Here is a 12131-nt window from a genome sequence, read left to right as displayed (position 1 = left end):
CGTAATTTGTATTCTAAAATATATCGAATTAAAATTTATTATGATAGTTAAATTTTTCCTTTTTTTATATTGTATTATTTTGAAGGATCTTTTATTTAATTTTTTTTTATCCAGTAGTATAAACGATGTGTTTTTGATCAGACGTGCATACTATAGAGCTAGTCTCATTAGCTATCACAGTTTTTTTTTACAAAAAGATCAACATAAGTAACTTCTTATTCTTACTAAGCTAAAATATTGAGTAGTAGTATTAAATAAATCAGTTATATACACATTTACAGATGTGGTTATCTGACTAATATGAGTTATTTATTATGTATTAATTCTATGCAGTCTTCAGGCATTTCTATTAACAATTAGTTTCAGTATGGATTCTTGAACATTTTCTATATTACTTAGATTAGAATAACTTTCATCTTTTGTTTTCTTTATCCAGAACAAAGTTAATCCTGGAGAATACTGAGAACTATTTACTTTCATTGGACTGTGTTTCCCAATCTACTTTTTACTGTAACTTGTTTGTTGTGCAGTGTTCCGGATGAACACTGAGAAGTACTAGTTGATTGTTTTTCCATAGTCTGCTTGTTGATACAACTTGAGCTATCTACTAATTAAATGCGACACTAAAATGCATAATTTTTGTTTATTTTCGAGAAACTTCAGTTGGTTATCGACTTTCACTATGTATATTATTCACAACCATTGGTGAATTGCACTGTATTTAAACTTATATGTGCTAATTACTAATAATGAGGTCAAAATAATTACATAAAATCGCTTGAAAATTAAAAAAATATTTTTATTTTTAGGCACAATTAAAATTGAACCTCGGCAATCCAGTACACATAACATTTTACCACGTGTTTTTAAGTAACTAGTCCCAGAAAGACATATATTGTAACAAATACTACCATTTATTATCCCACTATAACTTACTGCAAACATAAAGTATCTTTTCATTACTATCAATTCCTACTTATTCCTTCTTACCACAATTACCAAACATCCATTACTCTTCTTTGTATGTTTAACTTAGATATGTTTATTAATTGTTTTCAGATATTATCTGGCTAACTTATTAAATTCAGACTTTTACTTGCCATCCGATTTGGTTCGATTGTTCATATGTAATGCCCTGAATACTTGCCGATGGAATTCGTATTGAATAGAACGTCTGAGCTATCGAGTGAGTATACCATATATTATCATTTTAAGTTAATGAATGAGAACAGTTATTTTGAAAGGATTTTACTATTACAGATTTTGTTGTCAATTAATACCTACTAAAATAACGTACGCTTCATTACAAGTATACATTCTTATTCCCAGGAGTCAAATGTAATATACAAAGTCACGTATGTCTGAAAAGCTTTAACTTTTTTGTTTATACTAACAGTTATTTCTAAAAATATTCGGTATAAAAGAAGACTAGTTAAATTGATAATAATATTATAGCTTATATATTTAAATGTGGTTTCAGTCTACGTAAGTCATTATATATAAAGGATTATTATAAAGGATATAGATAATAAAGGGTTTTACTGAGGAGTGTTTGTTTAGTAATATCTGCAAGGATCTATAATCATGGAGCTTTATTTTTGTACAACCTAGATTCTATACAATGCATCTCGCAAGTAATCACTATGAGTAAGACATCGTTTTGTTTTTATGTTTTTAGAGAGTACACCAACAAGAAATGTAATATTAACTAGAGTTATTGCTGCGTAAATAACACACTTTTTGAATACTTAAAAATAATTAATCTTATCGATTTAAATCATGTGAGGGAAAATATGTAAGAATTTTAAAACTTGTATTTGTGCTTCAGATCAGAAATTATTCCAGATATGTCCCATCATTGTTAGAAAAGTCAGTTATAATATCTATGCACAACTTCAAAGCGTAAGAATCTATTGCCATCAACATGATTACGGAAACGATGGACGTACAATCTATTTCGTGTCAGTCCATCATTACCTGCTGTACAGAAGACCTTATAAACTTGACTGAACATTCAGAACAAAAACAAATCTATCGTGTATTTTTATACTCACATTACATATGAATGACTACGTATATTATAATATTGGAAGAATACTGAATTGTCATCCTCACGTTGAGGATTTACTATCACTGTATGAGTGACCATTTTGAATTATTGCTTTTTAATATTGTTGTATCTTTTTAAAAGTATTATTTTAATATAAAATAAATGTAATTTTTATTAAAACCTGGTGACTTACGAAAAGTATACAACACAGAAAAAGTATTGTTTTGTTTAAATAGTTTAAAATTTTCAATGTATGTTATAACAATGTACTATTGTTTATAAAATGTTAGTTATTTACCCACAATTAAACTATACTGTTAGTTGTAACTTAAATTATGTATTTAAAAGTTTTTAATTATTATGTATCTAGTCTATAATTTAAAGTAAATATTAATTTTACATGACTATGTTTAGTTTGAACATATACAGACAGTTATGAGGAGTATGATTATACGGTATAGATAGAACAAAGGAAGGGTATTATAGAAGCCTGACGCTACTGAAGCTATAATCTGCCTGTCACGCACTTCCGTTGGAAAACCTACAATAGAGATAGGCACTGAATTACAAATATTTACATATTTACATGAAAAAAATTTAAGTTAACCATCTTTTTTTGAAGAGTAAGAAATTATTTTTCTATAGAAGGTATACCATGCAAGTGGTTGGGGCCACTGAACGTAAAACATCACAATTTATTTATGATTATAGTTAATATTTAATACGCAAGTAAATAAAGCAAGTTTTACAGTTAACTAGACATGTATAGTTATGGTATTATACCTATATCAATTTAATGAAGACTTTAAATTACTGGTTTACTAGAAAAATTTGCATTTGTTATGAGGTAATATAACATATATAATTTCAATATTTACTCCTAGTGTTAAAATAGAAAAGTATAGATTTCGTTTCAGTTAAAATAGTAAGAAAGTGGGCCGTATATTATTATTAACTATTTCGAAATATTCATTTTCGCAACACGTAATCAATAATAATTATAAGCCAGTAAACAAACCAACAGAAGCAATTACTTACTGTTCATTAACAAACAAGTAACAACTGCAGTGCCAATTAAAGTTTTTCTTAAGCGTAATTTAATAAAGTATTTAATACAACACAAGTTTTTGCTATTCCAGTTATATCTAATAGCTAATGCTTTTGTAACAAACTAGGTTAGTATTGATATCATATTTAATAATAATGTGAACGGTTTGAGAGATAACGAAAAATTCATAATATATATTTAAAATACTAAATATTGGCATGAAGACCATAGCTTATCTAGAATAGCTGAATTGTCATATGGCTGGGAGATTATATAAACTGAATTAATTATGTATTACTAGTCAAAACTCATATCGATAAGGTTTTATTTAAAATTTTAACCTAAATTAAAGTATTCAAAAATTTAAGCATCTTTTTTCGAGAGCCGGTATAAATTTTTCATAATATTTCAAAACAATCTAAGAAATAAATTCAGGCATAGATTTACACTAAACAACCGTCATTCTCTCGGGAATGTTACTTCTGACTGGCCTATACCTTCCAGTTAAACTTAATCTAATTTGAGCCAAATTCGATATGCCAATTTAATCTGGGGAATCCCATGGATATCCAGTATTGGCATATTAATAAAAGCAAATATAAATATGTCGTGATATTGCTATGGAATGATATATCGATTGATCTAGTCTAATGCGAAGGAGTTAGTAAAACGTTTTATGGATATTGTTAGCCTAATCATAAACAACCCTATCCACTTTGATTGGTGTATTTTCTTCATTATGAAATCAAGGAGAACTCAACTATTGCATTAAACATATCTTAAATTGGTAGTAGATTGCAAAAGCCAGAAGTAGAGACTTTTTTGAAGTATATTCCTGAGAGCTACACGTATATAGCTTTTTGTTAGGGGTAATAAGGCAAACTGTAGCAGCGTAAGTGAATTTAAACGTACGTTTAAGTGAATGTAGACTCACTAAGACGGAGTCTTCTCAATGAAGCTTGTAACGGTTAATGTACTCATATATACAATGTGTTTTAGGAGGAATCTACCTTACGGCACAAGCTTATTCCTCTCATCAAAATAATAAAAATCGCCCATAAAGACATGGGTCCAGAAATGCTTCGTTGGCGAGTCACACAGGGTCAAAAATTTCAACGGAAATTCAGCTGCTTCAGTGAAACCCACACTGATATTTTAGGATTTTAATATAGTTTGATAATTAGTTTAGTTTACGTAAATGAGCGGAAAAATCGAATAAAACGTGTCCCATTACTCTGACTATAATTATGTAGGAGAAAATCAAGGTAAATCATCAAAGGTTAACGTCAAAAAACACACTTTTATCCGTTAGGACTACAATAACTCTATTAAATTGGCTATAAACAAGAAAATTCTTTAAAAAATGAGTAGATAATCTTATTAAAAAAGTATGTATATAGATAAAGTGAAAAAAAACGGAATACTTTTCATTCAAATTCAAGTTTATTAAGGCACGCATAAAACTAAAAACTACGAAAATCATGTTGCTAAATGTAGGCCAATGTATCTCATAATAGTTTTGTTGCAAATCCTAATAAAATTTAAGCCCCCTTTACATAAAAATGATCTATTTAACAAAATCAATCAACATCTTAAAAATATAAGTTGAGTTAATTTCACTGGAGCAGATGATTTTCGGGTGAAATCTTTGACCCTATATAACTCGCCAACAAAACATCTGGACCCAGGTTTGTTTGTAACTTTTTTCATTATTTTTGGTTAGAGGAATAAGCTCATGCAGAATGGGAGATTCCTCCTGAAACAACCTATATATCTTTATATATATATTTATATATTTATATATAGTATATATATATATATATATATATTTATATATACAGGGTGAGTTTTTTAAAGTGATCCAATAGATAACTTTTTAATTACATGACTTAGCACCACACTTTAAATTTGGAACTTGCTCAATTTTAAGTTTTCCTCAGGAATACACTTTCAAATTTTTTGAAGATGGCCGCCATTTTCCCAATATGGTAGCCAACTTTAAAAATCTTTAATGGAACACCATTACCTTTTTGTTACTTGAGAGTTTTTCCATATCTCTAATGGTTCAGGAGCCACGCGGACTAGAAGTTTTCATAATTTTTTCCAATATGGCGCCCAACTTTAAAATCTTTTAGGGAACACCCTGTATTTTATGTTGTTTTTAGATTCTACTCTACAAAATAAGACATTTTGGCTTCTGAAAGTTTTTCTATATCTCTAATGGTTCAGGAGCTACGTGGACTGAAAGTTTTCACCATCAGTCCGAAAAAATCCGAAAACTTCCAGTCCACGTAGCTCCTGAACCATTAGAGATATAGAAAAACTTTCAAAAAGCAAAAATTGTCTTATTTTGTAGTGTAGAATATAAAAACAACATAAAATACAGGGTTTTCCATAAAATATTTTAAAGTTGGCCCGCCATATTGGCAACAATTATGAAAAACTTCCAGTCCACGTAGCTCCTGAACCATTAGAGATATTGAAAAACTCTCAAAAGCAAAAATGTATTATTTTGTTGAGTAGAATCTAAAAAACAACATAAAATACAGGGTGTTCCATTAGAGATTTTAAAGTTGACCGCCATATTGGAAAATGGCGGCCATCTTAAAAAAATTTGAAAGTGTATACCTGAGTGAAACTTAAAATTGAGCAAGTTCCAAATTTAAAGTGTGGTGCTAAGACGTGTAATTAAAAAGTTAGCTATTGGATCACTTTAAAAAACTCACCCTGTATATATATATATATATATATATATATTTATATATTTCTTGTGTGCGTGTGTATGTTACTGAACTCCTCCTAAACGGGTGGACCGATTTTAATGAAACTTTTTGTGTGTCTTCAGGTGGATCCGAGAATGGTTTAGATTCCCAATTCGGTCCAATTTTAATAGTTTATTTAATTAATTTTTTAATAATAAATTGTTGATGTTGGAGTGTTTTTACATTGGATCCGCCAGACTGCGCTACGAACGCACGTAATGCAAAGTGAACTGATACTTAACAGCTGTGAATATTTTCAGCTTGAAGTTCATCAAAAGAGGCAGAAAACATTTGTTCACAATTTAAAATTCAGAAAGTTCATATTTTAAATTTGTAAAGTGCTTGATCAGTAGTGTAATGCAGATTGCAAACATGAAGTTTCACAATAATTGTTCTACGTAAACATTAATAATATTACAACACAGCCATAATGTTTTTCTATTTTAATTCCAGGTTTTCCTGACAGTTTGTGCTGCTATCAAATTTGTGTGTTGTTTTGTAACATTCTGTAATTATTGTGTGAGTGCTAATTGTTCTAATACATTAATAGAGATTGAAGAAGTTTGAAGTGCATAAAAAACTATAGTTATTTATTAAAGTTATTGAACTCATTTTGCAAATTTATTGAAGTGAGTATATTGGTCGCATACCTCAAATAACCTAAGAAGCATATAAATCAAAAGGTTGTGTTTCTATGTGTGAATATTGTTAACAGTTTAGATAATCAAGTTTTAAACTAATTGGATTTAAAATAATTTGTTGTAATTTACATTTTTTAATCTGCAGTTCAGAATTTAGTCACGTAAGTTCAAATTAAGTAGCATACAAATCACATGTGTGAATAACTACTTATTGTTAATAGTGTAGGAATTGGTTTTAAATTAAATTCTGTTGGCCGGTTACGATATTATACTGTAATTTTAAATTACTAATTTTTATAACAAGTATATTTTTTTTAATTTACAACTTAATTTATCGTAATGCTATTGAAATGTACAATATTTTTTGTTAATCCTTCAGGAGTGTACATAAACAAATTAGATGGTTTTCCGATAGGGCTGAAGTATATTAAGTGGCCACCATCACAATCGAATTATTGATATTTATGAATAGCCTATCCAAATTACTATCCGAATTGGATTATAGTTATTTAAAGGCTGAAGTACAATAAGCAGCCACCATCACAATCGAACTATTGATATTTCTGAATAGCCTATCCAAAACTACTGAATTTCATTCATTGTATTTATTTATTCGGTCAAATTTAATTAAATTTTTAATTATAAATTGTTTTTGATGTTGGAGTGTTTTTATATTGGATCCGACAGACTGCGCTAACGACACATAATACAAAGTGAACTGATACTTAACAGCTGTGAATATTTTCAGCTGAAGTTCACCAAAGAAGCAGAAACATTTGTTTACATTTAGATTACGTTATTATATAAAGTGCTTGATCAGTAGTCCAATGCAGATTGCAAAATTTAAATTTTCACCAATTGTTCTATTGTAAACATTATAATATTACAACACAGCCGTACGTTTAATCAATTATAGTCTTGAAAGCATAGAATAAGCATAAACATATAAACATAACACCATTTCTTATTTAAAATATATTTCTGTACTCATTTTGGAGGATAGAGATTATCCAGATATAAAATTGGAAGTTTTAGCTTTTAACTGAAATTCTTAGTAAATATTAAGTGTTGATCTTGGAAGGAATGCGCTACGATCGCAGTTTCAAATGTTTCTCTATTTTAATTCCAGGTTTTCCCGACAGTTTGTGCTGCTATCAATGTGTGTGTGTTGTTTTGTAAGGTTCGTGTTTCCAAAAGTAAATACGGAAAATAACATTAAAATATAATAGAATGAAGTTATAAAAAGTGTACTACGTGGCCGCGTTATAAGTTTATAAAGGCCAAAAGGCAAAAAGAAGAAAATAAAAAATAAAACATCGTGTAATTATTGTGTGAGTGCTAAAATTGTAATAGTACATTAATAGAGATTATTTGTCGCATTACCTCAAATAACCTAAGTAGCATACAAATCAAAAGGTTGTGTTTCTATGTATGAATAATGTGTGTGTGTTAACTATTGTTAACATTTTAGATAATCAAGTTTTAAACTAATGGATTTAAAATAATTTGTTGTAATTTACATTTTTTAATCTGCAGTCAAAATTGGTGAGATAAGTTCAAATTAAGTAGCATACAAATCACATGTGTGAATAACTATTGTTAATAGTGTAGGAATTGGTTTTAAATTAAATTCTGTTGGCCAGTTCTGATACCATACTGTAATTTTAAATAACTATAATGAAATTCGGTAGTTGTCTAGATAGGCTAATCAGGAATACCAATAGAGGTTATCTAGATATAAAAATAGGAAGTTTTAGTAATAATACACTTTTAACTGAAATTCGTAAATATTAAGTGTGCAGCAGCGATTGATCAGTTAATTTTTTTGTTTATAAATAAATTGTTTTTTATCTTGGTATGTTTTAAATTGGATCCAGCAGAATGCGCTACTATCGCAGTTTCAAATGTTTTTCTATTTTAATTCCATGTTTTCCCGACAGTTTGTGCTGCTATCAAATTTGTGTGTTGTTTTGTTTCATCGTGTAATTACTGTTGTGAGTGCTAATTGTAATATTAAATTAATAGAGAATCACATGTGTCAATAACTATTGTTAATATTGTAGGAATTGGTTTTAAATTAAATTCTGTTGGCCAGTTCTGATACTATACTGTAATTTTAAATAACTATAATGAAATTCAGTAGTTTAGATAGGTTAATCAGAAATATCAATAATTCGATTGAGATGGTGGCTGCTTATTATACTTCAGCCTTTAAATAACTATAATTTGGATCGTCATTTTAGTAGTTTAGATAGACTATTCAGATATATCAATAATTTAATTGTGATGGGGGCCACTTATTGTACTTCAGACCTATAGGGAATACTTATTTAGTATATTAGATAAATTAAATTCTGTTGGCCAGTTCTGATACTATACTGTAATTTTAAATTCATTATTATGTAATTTGGTAGTTTAGGTAGATTAATCATAAATATCAATAATTCGATTGTGATGGTGGCCACTTATTGTACTTCAGACCTATAGGGAATACTTTTTTAGTATTTTTGATACCGTAGTCTACGTTGTAATACATTTTTATCTAAAAGTTTACTTTAATTAAAATTACGTATTCAATAAGTTACTCATATTCATTGTGTACTATTATACAGAATTTTATTTTTACAGAAAAATGCCACGTCTTCATGGAAGAGGACGAATAGTTATTCAATCATGTGATTTATATGCTACTTTAATTTGAACTTATGTGACCAAACTGTTAACAATAGTTATTCACACATAGAAACACAACCTTTTGATTTGTATTGCTACTTAGGTTATGCGACCAATATACTCACTTCGTTTAATAAATTTTCAAAATTAGTTCAATAACTTCAATAAATAACTATAGTTTTTCATGTACTTCAAAACATTTTCAATTTCTATTAATGTAATATTACAATTAGCACTCACACAATAATAATTACACGATGTTACAAAACAGCACACATATTTGATAGCAGCATAAACTGTCGGGGAAAACCTGGAATTAAAATAGAAAAACATTTGAAAACTGCGATCGTAGCGCATTCTGCTGGATTACAGTGTAAAAACATTCCCAAGATGGTCCACCCATTTAGGAGGAGTTCAGCTCCATACACACGCACACAAGAAATATAAAAAAAGATAAGGAAGTTCGGTAGTTTAGATAGGCTAATTAGAAATATCAATAATTCGATTGTGATGGTGGCCACTTATTATACTTCAGCCCTATACGGAATACTTATTTAGTATTTTAGATAAATTAAATTCTGTTAGCCAGTTCCGATACTATACTGTAATTTTGAATAACGATAATGAAATTCGGTAATTTAGATAGACTATTCAGAAATATCAATAATATTCAATTGTGATGGTGGCCCGCTTATTATACTTCAGCCTTTATATAACTATAATCTAATTCGGATAATAGTTATATAGGCTATTCAGAAATATCAATAATTCGATTGTGATGGAGGTCACTTATTATACTTCAGCCCTATCGGAAAATCATCTAATTTGTTTGTGTATACTCCTGAAGGATTAAGAAAAAATATTTTACATTCAATAGCATTACGATAAATTAAGTTGTAAATTGAAAAATATACCTGTTTATAAAATAGTTTGTTTGAACTTTTTTACCTTCAGATGAAGTAAGTTTTCATTTAAAACATCCTCTACATTTCACATCACTCATGTTATACTCACACACTATCGGTTGGTCGAAGTGTGATTAAATGTACATGTGATGAAGTTAGTTATTGTAATAACTTTTTAATAGGCATTTTTATCAAAACAGCCCAGATTGTTACAGATTAATCAAAGTTTTAACATTTTCGAATTAAAGACGTGTGTACAGGACAACGTCTGTCGGGTCTGCTAGTATATATATATATATATATATATATATATATATATATATATATATATATATATATACTTTTTACTGTTTGGGAGAACAAGGAAAAATCAACTATTACACACAAAAATAAATTGCCAGAGTAAATTACAGCCATAAATTATACATTTTACATATTGTCATGTTTATGGAATCAAGGAAAACTCAAAATTAGTGTCAGAAATGTAATTCTCTGGAAACACAAGTGCACATACACGGGCCACGCCTAAGAAACTGCGTGTGAACTCACGAGGAACTACGAGTTTATTCAAAGTCTAACATGAATACAGGTAGACAGAAAAATAAAATATTTAAAAGATATTTGTTTTATATTTGGATATAGAAAGGAGAGGGTACTCTATTTAATGGTATAACTAAATATATTTAGAGGAAACTAGATTAACTACAGTTTGATATAATTAATCTATACCAAAGTTTGATATTTTATAAAGGACAGACTGACAGTCACCGCAGGATAGCTGACTCGGTACCGTTTCTGTAACTTCTGCCGACGTGTGGCTTGTGGACAGTTATATCAAGACTAGAGCTTCATTACTTAAATATCATAAGTTCTTATAAAAGGCGCTCACAACCTCTTTTAACAATAATTTGACTCACTATTTTAGAACATAAGTTTATTAGAGGACTATGAATAGTAGAGATTTTAGGACATATACTACTGGATTATAATATGCTTGATAAAAGTATTAAACGTTTGCATGTTTTCTTGCGAAATATCCATAAGTATATGGTTAAATAATGAATTTATATTTACACCGAAAGTTCTGAATAAAAAAAAATTAAACTAGTGAACAATACGGGATTAACTATTTAAGAAATAATACATTTTAGAAATTGTTGGAAAATGTTAGAACTAAGTTATTTATAGGCCTAACTATAATGTATAATTTGTATCCATCATTAATTTTATATTAAATTGTTACGTTACTTTAAAAACTTTATTTATCATTGATATATAACTTTTTAATTACTTCGTTTAGCGAAGTAATAGCGATAGAGGCTTAGGCTAATATTAGTTTAATACGTAAACAGGGAAACATTATTTCTAAACTACCTGTAATTTATCTATATGATATACGTATACATACCTAAACGTTGTGTGGGTTTCTGGAACGTGACCAGAACAAGATCTCCTTATACTCTCTAATGCCAGGCAAGAGACAAGAGCAAAGTTCATTATGTACATGTTGTAAACACATAAATATCAATCTAATGACTCCATTTCCCTATTGTAAACAACCCTACCCCGTTATTTCTGAGTGTTTCTTACACTCTGTTTCTTACTCCACGACATAAAAAAATTCTATTTTTCCAGGATCGGATTTTTAATGTGATGTTAGTTTTACAGTTTGTATACAAAAATTAACACAAGGCCAAAGAGGAAAATGTTTTTATAAGATCTAAGATAGTAATTAAATGTTAGAAAAATTAATTACTTCAATAAAATTGTCTGAAGTCACGTCTATATCAAAAATTTTGCAATTCGTGTATAGTACTGCGAAAATATACCTACAAGACCAATATTTTCGCATTTACATAAATGTTATTCCTCTCTTGATAACTCACATTCACCATATGCTATAATGGGTAGCTATAACAGAAATAATTTCACGAAAATACAAACGTGGCATATAGTTTTTATATAAATTATTCGGAAATATTGTTTTTATTATAATAATAATACAATGTGGTAATATAAATTTCTTTATTTAGGCCTATGAATAATATTACA

The sequence above is a fragment of the Homalodisca vitripennis genome, chromosome 3, assembly GCF_021130785.1.
Source record: "Homalodisca vitripennis isolate AUS2020 chromosome 3, UT_GWSS_2.1, whole genome shotgun sequence".
In the NCBI taxonomy this organism is placed as follows: domain Eukaryota; kingdom Metazoa; phylum Arthropoda; class Insecta; order Hemiptera; family Cicadellidae; genus Homalodisca; species Homalodisca vitripennis.
This window is presented reverse-complemented; position numbering follows the sequence as displayed.